Consider the following 17,192-nt stretch of genomic DNA (forward strand, 5'->3'; position numbering starts at 1 on the left):
ATCACTGCCATCGTCGTCGTTGCTGCTGCCGCCGTCGCTGGGCTGCTATCGCTGCCGTCGTCGTTTGCTGCTGCCACCGTCGCTGGGCTGCTATCACTGCCGTCGTCGTTGCTGCTGCCGCCGTCGCTGGGCTGTTATCGCTGCCGTCGTCGTTGCTGCTGCCGCCGTCGCTGGGCTGCTATCACTGCATCGTCGTCGTTGCTGCTGCCGCCGTCGCTGGGCTGCTATCGCTGCCGTCGTCGTCGTTGCTGCTGCCGCCGCCGTCGCTGGGCTGCTATCACGCTGCCGTCGTCGTTGCTGCTGCCTGCCGCCGTCGCTGGGCTGCTGTCGCTGCCATCGTCGTCGTTGCTGCTGCCACCACCGTCCTAGGCTGCTATCACTGCATCGTCGTCGTTTACTGCTGCCACCACCGCCGTCGCTCGGCTGCTATCGCTGCCGTCGTCGTCATTTGCTACAACTGCCACCGTCGCTGGGCTGCTATCGCTGCCGTCGTCGTTGCGTTGCTACTGCCACCGCCGTCGCTGGGCTGCTATGCTGCCATCGTCGTTGCTGCTGCCGCCGCCGTCGCTGGGCTGCTATCGCTGCCGTCGTCGTTGCTGCTACTGCCGCCGCCGTCGCTGGGCTGCTATCGCTGCCCGTCGTCGTTGCTGCTGCCGCCGTCGCTGGGCTGCTATCGCTGCCGTCGTCGTTGCTGCTACTGCCACCACCGTCGCTGGGCTGCTATCGCTGCCGTCGTCATTGCTGCTGCCGCCGCCGTCGCTGGGCTGCTATCGCTGCTGTCGTCGTCGTTGTTGCTGCTGCCGCCGTCGCTGGGCTGCTATCGCTGCCGTCGTCGTTTGCTGCTGCCGCCGTCGCTGGGCTGCTGTCGCTGCCGTCGTCGTTGCTGCTGCCGCCGCCGCCGTCGCTGGGCTGTTTATCGCTGCCGTCGTCGTCGTTGCTGCTGCCGCCGCCGTCGCTGGGCTGCTATCGCTGCCGTCGTCGTTGCTGCTGCCGCCGCCGTCGCTGGGCTGCTATCGCTGCCGTCGTCGTTGCTGCTGCTGCCACCGCCGCCGTCGCTGGGCTGTTATCGCTGCCGTCGTCGTTGCTGCTGCCGCCGTCGCTGGGCTGCTGTCGCTGCCGTCGTCGTTTACTGCTGCCACCGCCGTCGCTGGGCTGCTATCGCTGCCGTCGTCGTCGTTGCTGCTGCCGCCGCCGTCGCTGGGCTGCTATCGCTGCCGTCGTCGTTGCTGCTGCGCCGCCGTCGCTGGGCTGCTGTTATCGCTGCCGTCGTCGTTCGTTGCTGCTGCCGCCGTCGCTGGGCTGCTATCGCTGCCGTCGTCGTTGCTGCTGCCGCCGCCGCTGGGCTGCTATCGCTGCGTCGTCGTCGTTGCTGCTGCCGCCGCCGTCGCTGGGCTGCTGTCACTGCCGTCGTCGTTGCTGCTGCCGCCGCCGTCGCTAGGCTGCTGTCGCTGCCGTCGTCGTTGCTGCTGCTGCCGCCGCCGCCGTCGCTGGGCTGCTGCTGCCATCGTCGTTGCTGCGTCGCTGTCGCTGCCGTCGTCGTTGCTGCTGCTGCCGCCGTCGCTGGGCTGCTGTCGCTGCCGTCGTCGTTGCTGCTTGCCGCCGCCGTCGCTGGGCTGCTGTCGCTGCCGTCGTCGTTGCTGCTGCCGCCGTCGCTGGGCTGCTGTCGCTGCCGTCGTCGTCGTTGCTGCTGCCGCCGTCGCTTGCTGTGTCGCTGCCGTCGTCGTTGCTGCTGCCGCCGTCGCTGGGCTGCTATCGCTGTCGTCGTCGTTGCTGCTGCCGCCGCCGTCGCTGGGCTGTATCGCTGCCGTCGTCGTTGCTGCTGCTGCCGCCGCCGTCGCTGGGCTGCTATCGCTGCCGTCGTCGTTGCTGCTGCTGCCACCGCCGTCGCTGGGCTGCTGTCACTGCCGTCGTCGTTGCTGCTGCCGCCGTCGCTGGGCCTGTCCTGCCGTCGTCGTTGCTGCCTGCTGCTCGTCGTTGCTGCTATCGCTGCCGTCGTCGCTGCTGCCTGCCGCCGTCGCTGGGCTGCTATCGCTGCCGTCGTCGTTGCTGCTGCTGCCGCCGTCGCTGGGCTGCTGTCGCTGCCGTCGTCGTCGTTGCTGCTGCCGCCGCCGTCGCTGGGCTGTTGTCGCTGCCGTCGTCGTTGCTGCTGCTGCCGCCGTCGCTGGGCTGCAATCGCTGCCGTCGTCGTTGCTGCTGCTGCCGCCGTCGCTGGGCTGCAATCGCTGCCGTCGTCGTTGCTGCTGCTGCCGCCCGCCGTCGCTGGGCTGCTGTCGCTGCCGTCGTCGTTGCTGCTGCCGCCGTCGCTGGGCTGCTGTCGCTGCCGTCGTCGTTGCTGCTGCCGCCGTCGCTGGGCTGCTGTCACTGCCGTCGTCGTTTGCTGCTGCCGCCGCCGTCGCTGGGCTGCTATCGCTGTCGTCGTCGTTGCTGCTGCCGCCGCCGTCGCTGGGCTGCTATCGCTGCCGTCGTCGTTGCTGCTGCCGCCGTCGCTGGGCTGCTATCGCTGCCGTCGTCGTTTGCTGCTGCCGCCGTCGCTGGGCTATCGCTGCCGTCGTCGTTCTGCTGCTGCCGCCGTCGCTGGGCTGTTGTCGCTGCCGTCGTTCGTTGCTGCTGCCGCCGTCGCTGCTGCTCGCTGCCGTCGTCGTTGCTGCTGCCGCCGTCGTCGCTGGGCTGCTGTCGCTGCCGTCGTCGTCGTTGCTGCTGCTGCCGCCGTCGCTGGGCTGCTATCGCTGCCGTCGTCGTCGTTGCTGCTGCCGCCGCCGTCGCTGGGCTGCTATCGCTGCCGTCGTCGTTGCTGCTGCTGCCGCCCGCCGCCGTCGCTGGGCTGTTATCACTGCCGTCGTCGTTGCTGCTGCCGCCGTCGTGGGCTGCTATCGCTGCGTCGTCGTCGTTGCTGCTGCTGCCGCCGTCGTGGGCTGCTGTCGCTGCCGTCGTCGTCGTTGCTGCTGCTACCGCCGCCGTCGCTGGGCTGCTATCGCTGCCGTCGTCGTCGTTTGCTGCTGCCGCCGCCGTCGCTGGCTGCAATCGCTGCCGTCGTCGTTGCTGCTGCCGTCGTCGTCGCTGCCGTCGTCGTTGCTGCTGCTGCCGCCGTCGCTGGGCTGCAATCGCTGCGTCGTCGTCGTTGCTGCTGCCGCCGCCGTCGCTGGGCTGCTTTATCGCTGCCGTCGTCGTCGTTGCTGCTGCCGCCGCCGTCGCTGGGCTGCTATCGCTGCCGTCGTCGTTGCTGCTGCCGCCGTCGCTTGCTGCTATCGCTGCCGTCGTCGTTGCTGCTGCCGCCGTCGCTGGGCTGCTATCGCTGCCGTCGTCGTCGTTGCTGCTGCCGCCGCCGTCGCTGCTGCTATCGCTGCCGTCGTCGTTGCTGCTGCTGCCACCGCCGCCGTCGCTGGGCTGTTGTCGCTGCGTCGTCGTCGTTGCTGCTGCCGCCGTCGCTGGGCTGCTATCGCTGCGTCGTCGTCGTTGCTGCTGCTGCCGCCGTCGCTGGGCTGCTATCGCTGCCGTCGTCGTCGTTGCTACTGCCGCGTCGCTGGGCTGCTGTCGCTGCCGTCGTCGTTGTTGCTGCACCGCCGCCGTCGCTGGGCTGCTATCGCTGCCGTCGTCGTTGCTGCTGCTGCCGCCGTCGCTGGGCTGCTATCGCTGCCGTCGTCGTTGCTGCTGCCGCCGTCGCTGGGCTGCTATCGCTGCCGTCGTCGTCGTTGCTGCACCGCCGCCGTCGCTGGGCTGCTGTCGCTGCCGTCGTCGTCGTTGCTTGCTGCCGCCGTCGCTGGCTGCTATCGCTGCCGTCGTCGTGCTGCTGCTGCCGCCGCCGCCGTCGCTAGGCTGCTATCGCTGCCGTCGTCGTCGTTGCTGCTGCCGCCGCCGTCGCTGGGCTGCTGTCGCTGCGTCGTCGTCGTTGCTGCTGCCGCCGCCGTCGCTGGGCTGCTATCGCTGCCGTCGTCGTTGCTGCTGCTGCCTGCCGCCGCCGTCGCTGGGCTGCTGTCGCTGCCGTCGTCGTTGCTGCTGCCGCCGTCGCTGGGCTGCTATCGCTGCCGTCGTCGTTGCTGCTGCCGCCGCCGTCGCTGGGCTGTATCGCTGCCGTCGTCGTCGTTGCTGCTGCCACCGCCGTCGCTGGGCTGCTATCGCTGCGTCGTCGTCGTTGCTGCTGCCGCCGTCGCTGGGCTGCTGTCGCTGCCGTCGTCGTTGCTGCTGCTGCCGCCGCCGTCGCTGGGCTGCTGTCGCTGCCGTCGTCGTTGCTGCTGCCGCCGTCGCTGGGCTGCTGTCGCTGCCGTCGTCGTCGTTGCTGCTGCCGCCGCCGTCGCTTGTCGCTGCGTCGTCGTTGTCGTCGTCGCTGCTAGGCTGCTATCCTGCCGTCGTCGTTGCTGCTGCTGTCGCTGGGCTGCTATCGTGCCGTCGTCGTTCGTTGCTGCCGCCGCCGTCGCTGGGCTGTCGTCGCTGCCGTCGTCGTCGTTGCTGCTGCCGCCGTCGCTGGGCTGCTATCGCTGCCGTCGTCGTCGTTGCTGCTGCCGCCGCCGTCGCTGGGCTGCTGTCGCTGCCGTCGTCGTCGTTGCTGCCGCCGCCGCCGTCGCTGGGCTGTTATCGCTGCCGTCGTCGTCGTTGCTGCTGCCGCCGTCGCTGGGCTGCAATCGCTGCCGTCGTCGTTGCTGCTGCTGCCGCCGCCGCCGTCGCTGGGCTGTTGTCGCTGCCGTCGTCGTCGTTGCTGCTGCCGCCGTCGTCGTTGCTGCTATCGCTGCCGTCGTCGTCGTTGCTGCTGCCGCCGCCGTCGCTGCTGCTAATCGCTGCCGTCGTCGTCGTTGCCTGCCGCCGTCGCTGGGCTGTGTCGCTGCCGTCGTCGTTGCTGCTGCCGCCGCCGTCGCTGGGCTGCTGTCGCTGCCGTCGTCGTTGCTGCTGCTGCCGCCGCCGTCGCTGGGCTGCTGTCGCTGCCGTCGTCGTCGTTGCTGCTGCCGCCGCCGTCGCTGGGCTGAAATCGCTGCCGTCGTCGTCGTTGCTGCTGCCGCCGTCGCTGGGCTGCTATCGCTGCCGTCGTCGTTGCTGCTGCCGCCGCCGTCGCTGGGCTGCTATCGCTGCCGTCGTCGTTGCTGCTGCCGTCGCTGGGCTGCTATCGCTGCCGTCGTCGTTCGTTGCTGCTGCCGCCGCCGTCGCTGGTTGCTGCTGTCGCTGCCGTCGTCGTCGTTGCTGCTGCCTGCCGCCGTCGCTGGGCTGCTGTCGCTGCCGTCGTCGTCGTTGCTGCTGCTGCCGCCGTCGCTGGGCTGCTATCGCTGCCGTCGTCGTTGCTGCTGCCGCCGCCGTCGCTGGGCTGCTGTCGCTGCCGTCGTCGTCGTTGCTGCTGCCGCCGCCGTCGCTGGGCTGCTGTCGCTGCCGTCGTCGTTGCTGCTGCCGCCGCCGTCGCTGGGCTGCTATCGCTGCCGTCGTCGTTGCTGCTGCTGCCGCCGCCGTCGCTGGGCTGCAATCGCTGCCGTCGTCGTTGCTGCTGCTGCCGCCGCCGTCGCTGGGCTGCATCGCTGCCGTCGTCGTTTGCTGCTGCCGCCGTCGCTGGGCTGCTCGCTGCCGTCGTCGTCGTTGCTGCTGCCGCCGCCGTCGCTGGGCTGCTATCGCTGCCGTCGTCGTCGTTGCTGCTGCTGCCGCCGCCGCCGTCGCTGGGCTGTTGTCGCTGCCGTCGTCGTTCGTGCCGCCGTCGCTGCTGCTGCCTGCCGTCGTCGTTGCTGCTGCGCCGCCGCCGTCGCTGCTGCGTCGCTCGTCGTCGTTGCTGCTGCCGCCGTCGCTGGGCTGTATCGCTGCCGTCGTCGTCGTTGCTGCTGCCGCCGCCGTCGCTGGGCTGCTGTCGCTGCCGTCGTCGTTGCTGCTGCCGCCGCCGTCGCTGGGCTGCTGTCGCTGTCGTCGTCGTTGCTGCTGCTGCCGCCGTCCTTCAGGCTGCTGTCGCTGCCGTCGTCGTCGTTGCTGCTGCTGCCGCCGTCGCTGGGCTGCTGTCGCTGCCGTCGTCGTCGTTGCTGCTGCCGCCGCCGTCGCTGGGCTGCTGTCGCTGCCGTCGTCGTCGTTGCTGCTGCCGCCGCCGTCGCTGGGCTGCTATCGCTGCCGTCGTCGTTGCTGCTGCCGCCGTCGCTGGGCTGCTATCGCTGCCGTCGTCGTCGTTGCTGCTGCCGCCGCCGTCGCTGGGCTGCTAATCGCTGCCGTCGTCGTTGCTGCTGCCGTCGTCGTCGTGCTGTCGTCGTCGTTGCTGCCGCCGCCGTCGCTGGGCTGTGTCGCTGCCGTCGTCGTCGTTGCTGCTGCCGCCGCCGTCGCTGGGCTGCTGTCGCTGCCGTCGTCGTCGTTGCTGCTGCCGCCGCCGTCGCTGGGCTGCTGTCGCTGCCGTCGTCGTCGTTGCTGCTGCCGCCGTCGCTGGGCTGCTGTCGCTGCCGTCGTCGTCGTTGCTGCTGCGCCGCCGTCGCTGGGCTGCTGTCGCTGCCGTCGTCGTCGTTGCTGCTGCTGCCGCCGTCGCTGGGCTGCTGTCGCTGCCGTCGTCGTCGTTGCTGCTGCCGCCGCCGTCGCTGGGCTGCTGTCGCTGCCGTCGTCGTTGCTGCTGCCGCCGCCGTCGCTGGGCTGCTGTCGCTGCCGTCGTCGTTGCTGCTGCTGCCCGTCGCTGGGCTGTTGTCGCTGCCGTCGTCGTTGCTGCTGCCGCCGTCGCTGGGCTGCCGTCGTCGTCGTCGTCGTTGCTGCTGCCGCCGTCGCTGGGCTGCTGTCGCTGCCGTCGTCGTCGTTGCTGCTGCCGCCGCCGTCGCTGGGCTGCTATCGCTGCCGTCGTCGTCGTTGCTGCTGCGCCGCCGTCGCTGGGCTGCTGTCGCTGCCGTCGTCGTTGCTGCTGCTGCCGCCGTCGCTGGGCTGCTGTCGCTGCCGTCGTCGTCGTTGCTGCTGCCGCCGTCGCTGGGCTGTATCGCTGCCGTCGTCGTTGCTGCTGCTGCCGCCGCCGTCGCTGGGCTGTAATCGCTGCCGTCGTCGTTGTTGCTGCTGCCGCCGCCGTCGCTGGGCTGCAATCGCTGCCGTCGTCGTTGTTGCTGCTGCCCGTCGCTGGGCTGCTGTCGCTGCCGTCGTCGTTGTTGCTGCTGCCGCCGCCGTCGCTGGGCTGCTGTCGCTGCCGTCGTCGTTTGCTGCCGCCGCCGCCGCCGTCGCTGGGCTGTTGTCGCTGCCGTCGTCGTTGCTGCTGCCTGCCGTCGCTGGGCTCGTCGCTGCCGTCGTCGTCGTTGCTGCTGCCGCCGCCGTCGCTGGGCTGCTGTCGCTGCCGTCGTCGTTGCTGCTGCCGCCGCCGTCGCTGGGCTGCAATCGCTGCCGTCGTCGTTGCTGCTGCCGCCGCCGTCGCTGGGCTGTCAATCGCTGCCGTCGTCGTCGTCGTTGCTGCTGCCGCCGCCGTCGCTGGGCTGCTATCGCTGCCGTCGTCGTCGTTGCTGCTGCCGCCGTCGCTGGGCTGCTGTCGCTGCCGTCGTCGTCGTTGCTGCTGCCGCCGCCGTCGCTGGGCTGCCGCTGCCGTCGTCGTTTGCTGCCGCCGCCGCCGTCGCTGGGCTGCTTCGCTGCCGTCGTCGTCGTTGCTGCTGCCGCCGCCGTCGCTGGGCTGCTGTCGCTGCCGTCGTCGTTGCTGCTGCTGCCGCCGCCGCCGTCGCTGGGCTGTCATCGCTGCCGTCGTCGTTGCTGCTGCCGCCGTCGCTGGGCGCTGTCGCTGCCGTCGTCGTCGTTGCTGCTGCCGCCGTCGCTGGGCTGCTGTCGCTGCCGTCGTCGTCGTTGCTGCTGCCGCCGCCGTCGCTGGGCTGCAATCGCTGCCGTCGTCGTCGTTGCTGCTGCCGCCGCCGTCGCTGGGCTGTTGTCGCTGCGTCGTCGTCGTTGCTGCTGCCGCCGCCGTCGCTGGGCTGCTATCGCTGCCGTCGTCGTCGTTGCTGCTGCCGCCGCCGTCGCTGGGCTGCTGTCGCTGCCGTCGTCGTCGTTGCTGCGCCGCCGCCGTCGCTGGGCTGCTATCGCTGCCGTCGTCGTCGTTGCTGCTGCGCCGCCGTCGCTGGGCTGCTGTCGCTGCCGTCGTCGTTGCTGCTGCTGCCGCCGCCGCCGTCGCTGGGCTGGCTGTCGCTGCCGTCGTCGTTGCTGCTGCCGCCGTCGCTGGGCTGCTGTCGCTGCCGTCGTCGTCGTTGCTGCTGCGCCGCCGTCGCTGGGCTGCTCATCGCTGCCGTCGTCGTCGTTGCTGCTGCCGCCGCCGTCGCTGGGCTGCTATCGCTGCCGTCGTCGTTGCTGCTGCCGCCGCCGTCGCTGGGCTGCTGTCGCTGCCGTCGTCGTTGCTGCTGCTGCCGCCGTCGCTGGGCTGCAATCGCTGCCGTCGTCGTCGTTGCTGCTGCCGCCGCCGCCGTCGCTGGGCTGCAATCGCTGCCGTCGTCGTTGCTGCTGCCGCCGTCGCTGGGCTGCTGTCGCTGCGTCGTCGTCGTTGCTGCTGCCGCCGCCGTCGCTGGGCTGCTGTCGCTGCCTGTCGTCGTCGTTGCTGCTGCTGCCGCCGCCGTCGCTGGGCTGCTATCGCTGCCGTCGTCGTTGCTGCTGCCGCCGCCGTCGCTCTGCTATCGCTGCCGTCGTCTCGTTGCTGCTGCTGCTGTCGCTGCCGTCGTCGTTGCTGCTGCTGCCGCCGCCGTCGCTGGGCTGTTGTCGCTGCCGTCGTCGTTGCTGCTGCCGCCGTCGCTGGGCTGCTGTCGCTGCCGTCGTCGTCGTTGCTGCTGCCGCCGTCGCTGGGCTGCTATCGCTGCCGTCGTCGTCGTTGCTGCTGCCGCCGCCGTCGCTGGGCTGCTATCGCTGCCGTCGTCGTCGTTGCTGCTGCCGCCGCCGTCGCTGGGCTGCTGTCGCTGCCGTCGTCGTTGCTGCTGCTGCCGCCGCCGTCGCTGGGCTGCTGTCGCTGCCGTCGTCGTTTGCTGCTGCGCCGCCGTCGCTGGGCTGCTATCGCTGCCGTCGTCGTCGTTGCTGCTGCCGCCGCCGTCGCTGGGCTGCTATCGCTGCCGTCGTCGTCGTTGCTGCTGCCGCCGCCGTCGCTGGGCTGCTATCGCTGCCGTCGTCGTCGTTGCTGCTGCCGCCGCCGTCGCTGGGCTGCTGTCGCTGCCGTCGTCGTTGCTGCCGCCGCCGTCGCTGGGCTGTTGCTGCTGCCGTCGTCGTTGCTGCTGCCGCCGTCGTCGCTGGGCTGCAATCGCTGCCGTCGTCGTCGTTGCTGCCGCCGCCGTCGCTGGGCTGCAATCGCTGCCGTCGTCGTCGTTGCTGCTGCCGCCGCCGTCGCTGGGCTGCAATCGCTGCCGTCGTCGTTGCTGCTGCTGCCGCCGTCGTCGCTGCTGCTGCCGTCGTCGTTGCTGCTGCTGCCGCCGTCGCTGGGCTGTTGTCGCTGCCGTCGTCGTTGCTGCTGCCGCCGTCGCTGGGCTGCTGTCGCTGCGTCGTCGTCGTTGCTGCTGCCGCCGCCGTCGCCGCTGCGTCGCTGCCGTCGTCGTCGTTGCTGCTGCCGTCGCCGTCGCTGGGCTGCTATCGCTGCCGTCGTCGTTGTTGCTGCTGCCGCCGTCGCTGGGCTGCTGTCGCTGCCGTCGTCGTCGTTGCTGCTGCCGCCGCCGTCGCTGGGCTGCTATCTGCTGCCGTCGTCGTTGCTGCTGCCGCCGTCGCTGGGCTGCTGTCGCTGCCGTCGTCGTCGTTGCTGCTGCCGCCGTCGCTGGGCTGCTGTCGCTGCCGTCGTCGTCGTTGCTGCTGCCGCCGCCGTCGCTGGGCTGCTGTCGCTGCCGTCGTCGTTGCTGCTGCCGCCGCCGTCGCTGGGCTGCTGTCGCTGCCGTCGTCGTTTGCTGCTGCTGCCGCCGTCGCTGGGCTGTTGTCGCTGCCGTCGTCGTCGTTGCTGCTGCCGCCGCCGTCGCTGGCTGCTGTAAATCGCTGCCGTCGTCTGCTGCCTGCCGCCGTCGTTGCAATCGCTGCCGTCGTCGTTGTTGCTGCTGCCGCCGTCGCTGGGCTGCGTCGCTGCCGTCGTCGTTGTTGCTGCGCCGCCGTCGCTGGGCTGCTGTCGCTGCCGTCGTCGTCGTTGTTGCTGCTGCCGCCGTGCTGCTGTCCTGCCGTCGTCGTTGGGCTGCCGTCGCTGGGCTGCTCGTCGCTGCCGTCGTCGTTGCTGCTGCCGCCGCCGTCGCTGGGCTGCTAATCGCTGCCGTCGTCGTCGTTGCTGCTGCCGCCGCCGTCGCTGGGCTGCTGTCGCTGCCGTCGTCGTCGTTGCTGCTGCCGCCGTCGCTGGGCTGCTGTCGCTGCCGTCGTCGTTGCTGCTGCTGCCGCCGTCGCTGGGCTGCTGTCGCTGCGTCGTCGTCGTTGCTGCTGCCGCCGTCGTCGCTGGGCTGCTGTCGCTGCGTCGTCGTCGTTGCTGCTGCTGCCGCCGCCACCGCCGCCGTCGCTGGGCTGCTGTCGCTGCCGTCGTCGTTGCTGCTGCTGCCGCCGTCGCTGGGCTGCTGTAATGCTGCCGTCGTCGTTGCTGCTGCTGCCGCCGCCGTCGCTGGGCTGTTATCGCTGCCGTCGTCGTTCGTTGCTGCCGCCGTCGCTGCTGCTGTCGCTGCGTCGTCGTCGCTGCTGCTGCCGCCGTCGCTGGGCTGCATCGCTGCCGTCGTCGTCGTTGCTGCCGTCGCCGTCGCTTGTTGCTCGCTGCCGTCGTCGTTGCTGCCGCCGTCGCTGGGCTGCTATCGCTGCCGTCGTCGTTGCTGCTGCCGCCGTCGCTGGGCTGCAATCGCTGCCGTCGTCGTCGTTGCTGCCGCCGCCGCCGCCGTCGCTGGGCTGTTGTCGCTGCCGTCGTCGTTGCTGCGCCGCCGTCGCTGGGCTGCTGTCGCTGCCGTCGTCGTTGCTGCTGCCGCCGTCGCTGGGCTGCTGTCGCTGCCGTCGTCGTCGTTGCTATGACCCGCCGTCGCTGGGCTGCTGCGTCGCTGCCGTCGTCGTCGTTGCTGCTGCCGCCGCCGTCGCTGGGCTGCTGTCGCTGCCGTCGTCGTTGCTGCTGCCGCCGCCGTCGCTGGGCTGTTGTCGCTGCCGTCGTCGTCGTTGCTGCCGCCGCCGTCGCTGGGCTGCTGTCGCTGCCGTCGTCGTTGCTGCTGCTGCCGCCGCCGCCGCCGTCGCTGGGCTGTTGTCGCTGCCGTCGTCGTTGCTGCTGCCGCCGTCGCTGGGCTGCTGTCGCTGCCGTCGTCGTCGTTGCTGCTGCCGCCGCCGTCGCTGGGCTGCTGTCGCTGCCGTCGTCGTCGTTGCTGCTGCCGCCGCCGTCGCTGGGCTGCTGTCGCTGCCGTCGTCGTCGTTGCTGCTGCCGCCGCCGTCGCTGGGCTGCTGTCGCTGCCGTCGTCGTCGCTGCTGCTGCCGCCGCCGTCGCTGGGCATCGCTGCCGTCGTCGTTGCTGCTGCCGCCGCCGTCGCTGGGCTGCAATCGCTGCCGTCGTCGTCGTTGCTGCTGCCGCCGTCGCTGGGCTGCTATCGCTGCCGTCGTCGTTGCTGCTGCTGCCGCCGTCGCTGGGCTGCTATCGCTGCCGTCGTCGTCGTTGCTGCTGCCGCCGTCGCTGGGCTGCTGTCGCTGCCGTCGTCGTCGTGCTGCTGCTGCCGCCGTCGCTGGGCTCTGTTGCTCGCTGCCGTCGTCGTTGCTGCTGCCGCCGTCGTCGTTGCTCGCTGCCGTCGTCGTCGTTGCTGCTGCCGCCGCCGTCGCTGGGCTGCAATCGCTGCCGTCGTCGTCGTTGCTGCTGCCGCCGCCGTCGCTGGGCTGTTGTCGCTGCCGTCGTCGTTGTTGCTGCTGCCGCCGTCGCTGGGCTGCATCGCTGCCGTCGTCGTCGCTGCTGCTGCCGCCGTCGCTGGGCTGCAATCGCTGCCGTCGTCGTTGCTGCTGCCGCCGTCGCTGGGCTGCTGTCGCTGCCGTCGTCGTCGTTGCTGCTGCCGCCGCCGTCGCTGGGCTGCTGTCGCTGCCGTCGTCGTTTGCTGCTGCCGCCGTCGCTGGGCTGCTATCGCTGCCGTCGTCGTTGCTGCTGCCGCCGTCGCTGGGCTGCTGTCGCTGCGTCGTCGTCGTTTGCTGCTGCCGCCGCCGTCGCTGGGCTGCTCGCTGCCGTCGTCGTCGTTGCTGCTGCCGCCGCCGTCGCTGGGCTGCTGTCGCTGCCGTCGTCGTTGTTGCTGCTGCCGCCGTCGCTGGGCTGCTGTCGCTGCCGTCGTCGTTGCTGCTGCCGCCGTCGTGGGCTGCTGTCGCTGTCGTCGTCGTTGCTGCTGCCGCCGCCGTCGCTGGGCTGCAATCGCTGCCGTCGTCGTCGTTGCTGACCGCCGCCGTCGCTGGGCTGCTGTCGCTGCCGTCGTCGTCGTTGCTGCGCCGCCGCCGTCGCTGGGCTGCTGTCGCTGCCGTCGTCGTTGCTGCTGCCGCCGTCGCTGGGCTGTATCGCTGCGTCGTCGTCGTTGCTGCTGCCGCCGCCGTCGCTGGCTGCTGTCGCTGCCGTCGTCGTCGTTGCTGCTGCCGCCGCCGTCGCTGGGCTGCTGTCGCTGCCGTCGTCGTTGCTGCTGCCGCCGTCGCTGGGCTGCTATCGCTGCCGTCGTCGTTGCTGCTGCTGCCGCCGCCGTCGCTGGGCTGCTATCGCTGCCGTCGTCGTTGCTGCTGCTGCCGCCGTCGCTGGGCTGCCAATCGCTGCCGTCGTCGTCGTTGCTGCTGCCGCCGCCGTCGCTGGGCTGCTATCGCTGCCGTCGTCGTCGTTGCTGCCGCCGCCGTCGCTGGGCTGCTGTCGCTGCCGTCGTCGTCGTTGCTGCTGCCGCCGTCGCCGTCGCTGGGCTGTTGTCGCTGCCGTCGTCGTTGCTGCTGCCGCCGTCGCTGGGCTGCTCGTCGCTGCCGTCGTCGTCGTTGCTGCTGCCGCCGCCGTCGCTGGGCTGTGTCGCTGCCGTCGTCGTCGTTGCTGCTGCTGCCGCCGTCGCTGGGCTGCTGTCGCTGCCGTCGTCGTCGTTGCTGCTGCCGCCGTCGCTGGGCTGCTATCGCTGCCGTCGTCGTTGCTGCTGCCGCCGTCGCTGGGCTGTTGTCGCTGCCGTCGTCGTCGTTGCTGCTGCCGCCGCCGTCGCTGGGCTGCTGTCGCTGCCGTCGTCGTTGCTGCTGCCGCCGCCGTCGCTGGGCTGCTGTCGCTGCCGTCGTCGTCGTTGCTGCCGCCGCCGCCGTCGCTGGGCTGCTGTCGCTGCCGTCGTCGTCGTTGCTGCTGCCGCCGCCGCCGTCGCTGGGCTGTTGTCGCTGCGTCGTCGTCGTTGCTGCTGCCGCCGTCGTCTCGTTGCTCGCTGCGTCGTCGTCGTTGCTGCTGCCGCCGCCGTCGCTGGGCTGCAATCGCTGCCGTCGTCGTCGTTGCTGCTGCGCCGCCGCCGTCGCTGGGCTGCTAATCGCTGCCGTCGTCGTCGTTGCTGCCGCCGTCGCTGGGCTGCTATCGCTGCCGTCGTCGTTGTTGCTGCTGCCGCCGCCGTCGCTGGGCTGCTGTCGCTGCCGTCGTCGTTTGCTGCTGCCCCGCCGTCGCTGGGCTGTTGTCGCTGCCGTCGTCGTTGCTGCTGCCGCCGTCGCTGGGCTGCTGTCGCTGCCGTCGTCGTCGTTGCTGCTGCCGCCGCCGTCGCTGGGCTGCTATCGCTGCCGTCGTCGTCGTTGCTGCTGCCGCCGCCGTCGCTGGGCTGCTGTCGCTGCCGTCGTCGTTGCTGCTGCCGCCGCCGCCGTCGCTGGGCTGTCGTCGCTGCCGTCGTCGTTGCTGCTGCCGCCGTCGCTGGGCTGCTATCGCTGCCGTCGTCGTTGCTGCTGCTGCCGCCGTCGCTGGGCGCAATCGCTGCCGTCGTCGTTGCTGCTGCTGCCGCCGCCGCCGTCGCTGGGCGTTGTCGTCGTCGTTGCTGCTGCCGCCGTCGCTGGGCTGCTGTCGCTGCCGTCGTCGTCGTTGCTGCTGCCGCCGCCGTCGCTGGGCTGCTGTCGCTGCCGTCGTCGTCGTTGCTGCTGCCGCCGTCGCTGGGCTGCTGTCGCTGCCGTCGTCGTCGTTGCTGCTGCTGCCGCCGTCGCTGGGCTGCTGTCGCTGCCGTCGTCGTTGCTGCTGCCGCCGTCGCTGGGCTGCTGTCGCTGCCGTCGTCGTTGCTGCTGCTGCCGCCGCCGTCGCTGGGCTGCTGTCGCTGCCGTCGTCGTTGCTGCTGCCGCCGTCCTGGGCCTGTCGCTGCCGTCGTCGTTGCTGCTCGCCGCCGTCGCGTCGTCGCTGCCGTCGTCGTCGTTGCTGCTGCCGCCGCCGTCGCTGGGCTGCTGTCGCTGCGTCGTCGTCGTTGCTGCTGCCGCCGCCGTCGTGTTGCTGCGTCGTCGTTGCTGCTGCCGCCGTCGCTGGGCTGCTGTCGCTGCCGTCGTCGTCGTTGCTGCTGCCGCCGTCGCTGGGCTGCTCGTCGCTGCCGTCGTCGTCGTTGCTGCTGCCGCCGCCGTCGCTGGGCTGCTATCGCTGCCGTCGTCGTGCTGCTGCTGCCGCCGCCGTCGTGGGCTGCTATCGCTGCCGTCGTCGTTGCTGCTGCCGCCGCCGTCGCTGGGCTGCTGTCGCTGCCGTCGTCGTTGTTGCTGCCGCCGTCGCTGCTGCTGTCGCTGTCGTCGTCGTCGTTGCTGCTGCCGCCGCCGTCGCTGGGCTGCTAATCGCTGCCGTCGTCGTTTGCTGCTGCCGCCTGCCGCCGTCGCTGGGCTGTTGTCGCTGCCGTCGTCGTGCTGCTGCTGCCGTCGCTGGGCTGCAATCGCTGCCGTCGTCGTCGCTGCTGCGTCGCTCGTTGCTGCTGTCCTGCCGTCGCTGCTGCCGTCGTCGCTGCTGCTATCGCTGCCGTCGTCGTCGTTGCTGCTGCCGCCGTCGCTGGGCTGCTGTCGCTGCCGTCGTCGTCGTTGCTGCTGCCGCCGTCGCTGGGCTGTATCGTCGCTGCCGTCGTCGTTGCTGCTGCCGCCGCCGTCGTCTGGGCTGCTATCGCTGCCGTCGTCGTTGCTGCTGCTGCCGCCGCCGTCGCTGGGCTGTTGTCGCTGCCGTCGTCGTTGCTGCTGCCGCCGTCGTTGCTGCTATCGCTGCGTCGTCGTCGTTGCTGCTGCCGCCGCCGTCGCTGCTGCTCGCTGCCGTCGTCGTCGTTGCTGCTGCTGCCGTCGTCGTTGCTGCTGTCGCTGCCGTCGTCGTTGCTGCTGCCGTCGTCGTGGGCTGCTGTCGCTGCCGTCGTCGTTGCTGCTGCCGCCGTCGCTGGGCTGCATCGCTGCCGTCGTCGTCGTTGCTGCCGCCGCCGTCGCTGGGCTGCTATCGCTGCCGTCGTCGTTGCTGCTGCCGCCGTCGCTGGGCTGCTGCTGTCGCTGCGTCGTCGTCGTCGTTGCTGCTGCCGCCGTCGCTGGGCTGCTCGCTGCCGTCGTCGTTGCTGCTGCCGCCGTCGTTGCTGTCGCTGCCGTCGTCGCCGTTGCTGCTGCCTGCCGCCGTCGTCTGGGCTGCTGTCGCTGCCGTCGTCGTTGCTGCTGCCGCCGTCGCTGGGCTGCTGTCGCTGCCGTCGTCGTTTGCTGCTGCTGCCGCCGTCGCTGGGCTGCTATCGCTGCCGTCGTCGTTGTTGCTGCTGCCGCCGCCGTCGCTGGGCTGCTGTCGCTGCCGTCGTCGTCGTTGCTGCTGCTGCCGCCGTCGCTGGGCTGCTGTCGCTGCCGTCGTCGTTGCTGCTGCCGCCGTCGCTGGGCTGCTGTCGCTGCCGTCGTCGTTGTTGCTGCTGCCGCCGTCGCTGGGCTGCTGTCGCTGCCGTCGTCGTTGCTGCTGCCGCCGCCGTCGCTGGGCTGCTGTCGCTGCCGTCGTCGTCGTTGCTGCTGCCGCCGTCGCTGGGCTGTAATCGCTGCCGTCGTCGTTGCTGCTGCCGCCGCCGTCGCTGGGCTGCAATCGCTGCCGTCGTCGTCGTTGCTGCTGCCGCCGTCGCTGGGCTGCTGTCGCTGCCGTCGTCGTTGCTGCTGCTGCCGCCGCCGCCGTCCGCTGCGTCGCTGCCGTCGTCGTTGCTGCTGCCGTCGTCGCTGCTGCTCGCTGCCGTCGTCGTTGCTGCTGCCTGCCGCCGTCGCTGGGCTGCAATCGCTGCCGTCGTCGTCGTTGCTGCTGCCGCCGCCGTCGCGCTGAATCGCTGCCGTCGTCGTTCTGCTGCCTGCCGTCGTCGCTGGGCTGCTATCGCTGCCGTCGTCGTTGCTGCTGCTGCTGCCGCCGTCGTCGCTGTAATCGCTGCCGTCGTCGTTGCTGCTGCCGCCGTCGCTGGGCTGCTATCGCTGCCGTCGTCGTTCTGCTGCCGCCGCCGTCGCTGGGCTGCTGTCGCTGCCGTCGTCGTCGTTGCTGCTGCCGCCGCCGTCGCTGGGCTGCTGTCGCTGCCGTCGTCGTTGCTGCTGCCGCCGCCGTCGCTCGCTGCTGTCGCTGCCGTCGTTTGCTGCCGTCGTCGCTTGCTGCTGTCGCTCGTCGTCGTTGCTGCTGCCGCCGCCGTCGCTGCTGCTGTCGCTGCCGTCGTCGTTTGCTGCTGCCGCCGTCGCTGGGCTGCGTCGCTGCCGTCGTCGTTGCTGCTGCTCGTCGTCGTCGTTGCTGCTGCCGTCGTCGTTGCTGCTGCCGCCGTCGCTGGGCTGTTATCGCTGCCGTCGTCGTTGCTGCTGCCGCCGTCGTCGCTGGGCTGTCGCTGCGTCGTCGTCGTTGCTGCTGCCGCCGCCGTCGCTGGGCTGCTGTCGCTGCCGTCGTCGTCGTTGCTGCTGCTGCCGTCGTCGCTGGGCTGCTGCTGCCGTCGTCGTTGCTGCTGCCGCCGTCGTCGCTGGGCTGCTGCCGCTGCCGTCGTCGTTGCTGCTGCCGCCGTCGTCGTCTGTCGCTGCCGTCGTCGTCGTTGCTGCTGCCGCCGCCGTCGCTGGGCTGCAATCGCTGCCGTCGTCGTTGCTGCTGCAACCGCCGCCGTCGCTGGGCTGCTGTCGCTGCCGTCGTCGTCGTTGCTGCTGCCGCCGCCGTCGCTGGGCTGCTGCTGCTGCCGTCGTCGTCGTTGCTGCTGCTGCCGCCGTCGCTGGGCTGCTGTCGCTGCCGTCGTCGTTGCTGCTGCCGCCGCCGTCGCTGGGCTGCTGCTGCCGTCGTCGTTGCTGCTGCTGCCGCCGCCGCCGTCGCTGGGCTGCTGTCGCTGCCGTCGTCGTTGCTGCTGCCGCCGTCGCTGGGCTGCTGCTCGCTGCGTCGTCGTCGTTGCTGCTGCCGCCGCCGTCGCTGGGCTGCTGTCGCTGCCGTCGTCGTC

Source organism: Oncorhynchus tshawytscha, linkage group LG20, assembly GCF_018296145.1.
Source record: "Oncorhynchus tshawytscha isolate Ot180627B linkage group LG20, Otsh_v2.0, whole genome shotgun sequence".
NCBI lineage: Eukaryota > Metazoa > Chordata > Actinopteri > Salmoniformes > Salmonidae > Oncorhynchus > Oncorhynchus tshawytscha.